Source organism: Oratosquilla oratoria, chromosome 6 (genome assembly GCF_046742065.1).
Source record: "Oratosquilla oratoria isolate Oo_2021 chromosome 6, ASM4674206v1, whole genome shotgun sequence".
Classification (NCBI taxonomy): Eukaryota; Metazoa; Arthropoda; class Malacostraca; order Stomatopoda; family Squillidae; genus Oratosquilla; species Oratosquilla oratoria.
The window spans coordinates 12,942,726-12,950,225 of NC_134782.1; the positions used below are offsets into that span (position 1 = coordinate 12,942,726).

General features: G+C 38.7%; 1 protein-coding gene across 1 annotated transcript in view; it reads right to left on the reverse strand.

Annotated features, from left to right (window-relative positions):
• The window catches only part of LOC143026291 (phosphatidylinositol 3,4,5-trisphosphate 3-phosphatase TPTE2-like), a gene marked incomplete at its 5' end in the record, with an annotated part of 55,137 nt that overhangs the window by 17,187 nt on the left and 30,450 nt on the right, over window positions 1-7,500 (reverse strand).

Consider the following 7,500-nt stretch of genomic DNA (forward strand, 5'->3'; position numbering starts at 1 on the left):
TGAATAGTGGGAGATTCATGAACACACGGGGCTATTCATAAACAGGGGAAGAATATTCACAAAAAGCTGTTTTTCACAAACAGGAGGTGATATTCACAAACAGGGTGATATTCACAAACGGGGAGGGATATTCACAAACAGGAGGGATATTCACAAACAGGGGGTATTCACAAACAGAGGGTATACTCATAAACAGGGTATTATTCACAAACAGGGGGTATTCACAAACGGGGTATTCACAAACAGAGGTGATATTCATAAACAGGGTAGTATCCACAAACAGGTGTGGTATTCACAAACAGAGGGTATACTCATAAACAGGGTGTTATTCACAAACGGGATATTCACAAACAGGGGATATTCACAAACAGAGGTGATATTCATAAACAGGGTGGTATTCACAAACAGAGAGATATTCCTCTCACCCTCCCCCCCCCCAACCACCACCCCACCCCCATCCCCGTGGCTCGAGATTGTTCCTAAGGTTAGAAGCACTGGTAAACGACTCCTCCCAAGGTGATGGGGTTGGGAGTTTCAGGGAAGAGGATTAAGACTACAAATTTCTAGAACTGTAGATTACTAGAGTATTGTTTTTTTTTTTTTTTTAGAAAACCTTGACCTAGTCTTCAGCATATCACATTTTTCAGGTGTTTCATATTCAGTTAGCTTTATTACAAAGGTATTTCATTTTATAAGTGGAAGGGGAGGCGACATAATGGCATGTGGTAAAATAAAAACGTGAAAAAGAAAGAGAAATAACAGGACATTTGTAGTCAACCTCTCAAACCAGAGCGGAAAAACTTTAATAATTTTCTTCTGGCTAACACCGCAAGACTTTATTTCATATGAGAAGATCCACACAACTTGAGAAATGGGTTGAGGACGATATCAAAGTCGAGATTCGGGGCGCCGTGACTGCACCGCAGTGCCACAGGAACAAAGCGACACGTCAAAGTGTCCATGGAGACACCCTTACGGCTCAGATTCACACATTTATTTTTTTTTATTTTTTTTTTTTTTTAGATCGGGTACTAGTTTTCCAATCGTGAACGAATGTTGGTCTAGTTTTGAAGAACTCTGTCTCTTCTTTTCCGCCATCATCTCCTAAGTTCTCCTCGACCACTCCTACGACTCCTCTTCTGTTTCCTTTAAGTGTCATGTGGTCCTCGACACTTGAGCCAAGGTCAAGGTCAAGGTCACGTTTTGGGGTCAGGCAGGGTCAAAGACAGATTCCTAATCGAGGCACCGGCGAAGACACTGAGCACACGTAGACACGCTGCACACACGAGACTCCAAGCTAGGTCAAGGTCAATACCAAGAATAGGTCACTTCGCCTCGAAAAAGAAGAATAACGACGAGACAGAGGTTCCCAAACTTTTTCTTTTCTCTTCTCTGCACCATTTTCACTATATCCAAGTGTTATTCTCACACATACTCATTATTTTCAAATTTGTTTGTATCGAAAGGAGTAAAATTTATTTTTGTTGTTAATCTAATCTGTGATACTTAAAGTGTATGGTATTCTGAACATTATGTAGATTGTAAAATTTGTAGGATTGTAGTTTGTAGAAACATTTGTGTTTCAGCAATCTGAATCTAAAAATCTATGGTTATAATCCCCCTTCTGAAACATGAAAAGAAGCCCCCAAGGGGGAATTCACTCCTTGGTTAAGGTTCCTTACGACATGACGTCATGCAGTCCACTCGCGCGCCGAAAAGAAGTGATCTGTTTTTATAAGAGCTTGTGGTCACGTGTCTCCTAGTAAGCAGTTGGCACTAATGAGTGACGACGTAATACCAAGTGCCACCTTGAAGGATAACTAGAACCAGTTGGAGGTGGTTGAGATGGAGTCAAGAATGGAAGAGAGCAAAACAGGATGAAGGAGGAGGAGGAAGAGGACAAAGCGGTGGAGTGAGAGAAGGAGGGAAAAGAGAAGAACGGAGCTGAAGAGGAGGAAAGAGGTAGGGTAGAAGGAGGTGTCGTAAGAGGAAGAGGACAGGAGAGTGGAGTAAGAGGAGCAGGGAGAGGAGGAGGGGCTGAGGAAGAGTAATATAGGGAAAAATGGATTGTGGACGAGAAGAAAGAGTAGAACGAGGAAGAGGAGGAGGGGGTTGGAGAAAGAGAATATGACTAGAAGAAAGTAGGAAAGGAGGAGAAAAACGAGGAGACCGAGGAAAAGGAGGAGAACGAAGAGGAAAAGTGAGATGAAAGTTGAGATTATCTACAGTTCGAAATGAGACCCCCGGGGAAGTGTAGCTATATCAAGTACTGTGGTAATTATCAAACTCTAGCTATAGTTAGAACTACCCTTGACTATGCGGTAGAGTTTTGGTCTTCGTCCTATAGAATGAACATCAATTCACTTGAATCAGTACAAAAGAGAATGACCAAAATGATACCTGGGCTCAGAAACTTACCTTACCAGGATAGGCTAAGGCACCTTAACTTACACTCTCTAGAAGGACGCTCAGTGTGGGATGATCTAACAGAATTGTTCAAGTGGATCAAAGGCTTTAACAAGGGAGACGCAAATAAGGCCATCATATTAAGACAACCTGTCAGGACTCGGAGTAATGGATCTAAATTGGACAAATTTAGATTTAAGAAGGAAATATGCAAGAATTGATTTACTAATAGAGTGGTCAACAATTGGAATAGATTTAGTTACCATGTAGTGAGCGCTGAAACTATCGGTTCTTTTAAGTAATAATGGACATGGAACTGCTAGTGTAGGCCATGTGGTCTCTTGCAGCCTCCTTCATTATGTTCTTATGTATACATATACTATACATATACATATACATTTACATATACATATACACATATACATATACATATACATATGCATATACGTATACATACACATGAACATATATACATACATACACGTATACATATATATGTACATATACATATGCATATACATATACATATACATATACATATACATATGATATAATTTTCATGGCCGTCGCGCATAGGACTCAAACCTACCGTTCTGAGGCCAAGAGGCTACAAAGACGGTGCCCTAAACCACACATATACATATACATAAACATATACATATATATATATATGTATATATATATATATGTGTGTGTGTGTGTGTGTGTGTGTGTGTGTGTGTGTGTGTGTGTGTATGTATATGTATATGTATATGTGTATGTATATGTATGTGTATATATAAACTAAAAATAAGATCAACAAATACAAATAATAAACTCGAGAACCAAGAGAACCAGAGACAGGGACGGGCATCACGGAGCAAAGCTTGGGATCACGTAGAAGTCCCGAGAGGCCAGGAAGCTGAGGCGAATGGATAACAATGGTGCCGTCGAAAGGACTGCCAAGGCATAATGAAGAGAGCAAAAGAGAGAGATAGAGAGAGAGAGAGAGAGAGAGAGAGAGAGAGAGAGAGAGAGAGAGAGAGAGAGAGAGAGAGAGAGAGAGAGAGAGAGAGAGAGAGAGAGAGAGAGAGAGTTTGCCATCAGGCGATTTTATTCGCCCAAAGGGTTGATCTTGTCTGGTACATTTATACTCCTTGTTACAAGACGATTTTATTCAGCTGAGGACAAAACCCATTTTCAACCAAATGATCGAGGGAACCAGATATGAAGGAACCCATTACAATGGAAGACACCCATTTGAGACAAACCCATTAAATTGGATGTGTGGGCAATCCATTGAAATAGACAGGGGGGGGGGTCTATTGAGATTGGGAGAATCTGTGTGTGTGGGGGGAATATACTGACGTCGGGAGTTGGTGGTGGTCGGGGGAGGGGGGAATCCATTACGATACTGAGTTCCTAACGCGATGACGAACGAAAAACGACGAAGAGAAGAAAGAAAGAAAAAAAAATCTTTCGAAAAGTGAGGTCAGTAAAAATGTGAGAGCGTCGGAGTCTAGGACCAGCGAAAGTGGGGATAGAGGGAAGAGCGGGATAAATTTGGACGATGGAAAAAGAAAATAACGAAGAAAAGAAGAACAAAAAGCGGAAGTGAATTGAGAAGGAATGGAGGATAGAAAGAGGAGGGAAGGGGAAGGAACAGCAGAGAAAAGTAGAAGAGGAAAGGGGAAGGAAGAGGAGAGGGAAGAGGAGGGAAGGGGAAGGAAGAGGAGAGAAAAGAAGAAGAGGAAAGGGGAAGGAAGAGGAGAGGAAAGAAGAGGGAAGGGGAAGGAAGAGGAGAAGAAAATGGAAAGGAAGAGGTGAGAAAAGAAGAGGGAAGGGGAAGAAAGAGAAGAAGAAAGATGAGAAGGCAATGGGAAGGAAGAGGAGAGGAAAGAAGAGGAAGGAAGGGGAAAGAAGAGGAGAGGAAAGAAGAAAAGGAAAACAGGGAGAAAGAGGAAGAAATAAGATAGAGGAAGAGAAAGGGAGGAGGAGGAGGAGGAGGAGGAGGACAGCAAGAGGGGTAAATGGAAAAAAAAGAAGAGGGGAAGGGTGTGCGTGTGTGTGAAAAAGAAAGAGAAAAGAGAGGGAATTACGAAGAACCCAAGGAAAAAAAAAAGAGTAATAACAAAATCGAAGAGGGAAATTGGAAAGGAACGGACAAATATAGAAGAGAGAGAGCAAAAAAGGTGTGTAAACGCTCTCCTTTCTTTAAGAATTTCATTCTGACTGCGACCAGGGCACTCCATTCAGCTGACGAGAAACCATCGTTGATTGATTTTATTCTGGCGAGCTTTGGGCGATTCCATTCAGCTGACGGGAGCGAGTGAGAGTGGTTCGGCACAACATTGATAAGGTTACTGACACACAACAGTGAAATTGAGAGGAAGTGGGGGAGAGTGACATACGAAAATCGACTAAAACATATGAATCTGTTTTCCCTAAAAAAGCGTAGACTCAGAGGTGACTTGATACAGGTCTTTAAGATTCTAAAGGGAATTGACAACATCAAAAGTGAAAAAAATTTCACACTGAATGAGAATCCGACAAGAAATAATGGTCTCAAACTGTCAGGAAATATATTTAATTTGGAAGTGGGTAGAAACAACTTCGCCAACCGTGTAGTTAATGAATGGAATAAACTTCCTACAGAGGCAGTGCAATGTAGTTCAGTTCGAAGCTTTAAGATTCGTTTAAATAAACACCTAAGCAAGATGCTGTAATGCCTGCCATTTATTTTATATTATTTATTTGTTTGTTATTATTTGTCTGTTTGTTTATTATTATTTCCTTGATTATCATTTATTATCATTTATCTGTCAATTTATTATTATTTACTATTTACCTGTTTGTTTATTATTTAACTTTACCTATTTATTTATTTATTTGATTTATTATCATTTATATTATTATAATTTTTATTTGTTTATTCATTTACTTATTTATCATTATTGTATCTTTTTTTTGTATCCGACCTAGTCATGGACCAAAAGGTCTCCTGTCAGCATACTCCTCCTTTGTAATCCTTTGAATGAATAGCAAATGCACCAAAAGAAATGACGAAGAAAACAGGAAATGGACGAAGGGAAAAGACAAAACATTAATCCATTAGCTACCGAGTGGGGCGGTGAGGGGGTGGGGGTGCCACGGAGATGAATAAAACAGGAAGGGGTTAAGTAAAAGATGAAAAAGAAAGAGAATACATGCTAATAATGAAGAAAAATACGAACATAAACGAAAAGAGGATAACAGTGCATCACCACAGGTAAAACGAAAGGAGAGAAAAATATATATAAATATATATATATATATATATATATATATATATATATATATATATAAATATATATATATATATATATATATATATATATATATATATATATACATATAGAATAAATAATTAGATAAATATGCAAGTAAATCAATACCCCCAAAAAACACGAGTTCATAAACAGATACATAAAATATAAATAAACAAGCAAATATATGAAGTGCTAGACAAACAAAAAAATGAAAAAAAAATCGAAGAAAGCGTTTTTGCTAATCAAGCGAAGACAGAACATCAATCTCAGGGACCTTCCGATAAAAAAAAAAAAAAAAAAAAAAAAAAAAAAAAAAAAAAAAAAAAAAAAAAAAAAAAAAAAAAAAAAAAAAAAAAAAATGATGATGACATTAAATTTGGTTATCGAAAAAGAATTGGAATAAATTCAGTAGAACCCCCTTCACCTCCACTCACCCCCCCCCCAAAAAAAAAAAAAAAACTACTGCCAAATTGGTGCGATAACTTCCCGCGTATGCTATCACACATTACAGTTTGAGGAATAGTAACTCCAATCATCATCATCATCATCACCATTACCACTACCACTACCACCACCACCATCATCATCATCATCATCATCATCATCATCACCACCACCACCACCATTAACCACTACCACTACCACATAACTACCACTACCACCACTACACCACCACCACCATCATCATTATCATTATCATCATCAATCATCATCATCATCATAATCATCACAACATCGTCATCATCATCATCATTATCATCATTACCACCACCACCACTACATCGTCATCATCGTCATCGTCATCGTCATCAAATCATCATCATTATATCATCATCATCATCATAAATATCATCACCACTACCAATAACAACACCATCATCATCAAGAGGAGGAAGAAGAAGAAGAAGAAGAAGAAAAAGGAGAGGAAGAAGAAGAAGAAGAAGAAAAAAGGAGAGGAAGAAGAAGAAGAAGAAGAAAAAGGAAAGGAAGAAGAAGAAGAAGAAGAAAATGAAGTACAAGAATAAGAAATAGAAGAAGAAGAAGGAAAAGAAGTAGAAGAATAAGAAATAGAAAAAGGAGAAGAAAAAGAAGAGGAGGAAGAAGAAGAAGAGGAGGAAGAAGAAGAGGAGGGGGAGAGGAAGAGGAAGAGGAGGAGGAGGAGGAGGAGGAGGGAGAGGAAGAGGGAGATTATACTCTCAATACGGACATCAGCGCGCCAGAATGACGGAGAACTTCTGGAAGAAGAAGAAGAAGAAGCCACCGTCCACAAGAACAAGAAGAGGAAGGAAAAGGGGGAGAGGATGAGGTATAACAGAACCTTCAAAGAGGGGAGAATTACGAGAAATAAGAGAATAAATTTGGAGATAAGAAGGTCAATGAAGTAACAACTTTTCAGGAATGGAGATGGGGAGGGACCAAAGGAAATGGAAAAACTTTCCGGAATATAATAAAGGAGAAATAAGAGAATAAAGTTAGAGATAAGAGAGATAGAATGAATATACTTCAGAAAGGGAAGGAGGTGAGGAAGACCCTTGGAATGGGATAACAAAGAAGAAAAAATGGGTCACATGAAGAATCGTCACCCCAAGAGATCCCACTGGAAGAACTGTCATCCCATACACTGAATATTAACAATAGAACAGAGATTAGGTAATGTTAGATTAGGTTAGGTTATGTTAGGTTAGATTAGGTTAGGTTAGATTAGGTTAGGTTAGGTTAGATTAGGTTAGATTAGGTTAGGTTAGGTTAGATTAGGTTAGGTTAGGTTGGGTTGAATGTCATCAACTTATACAAACGAAGAATCGTA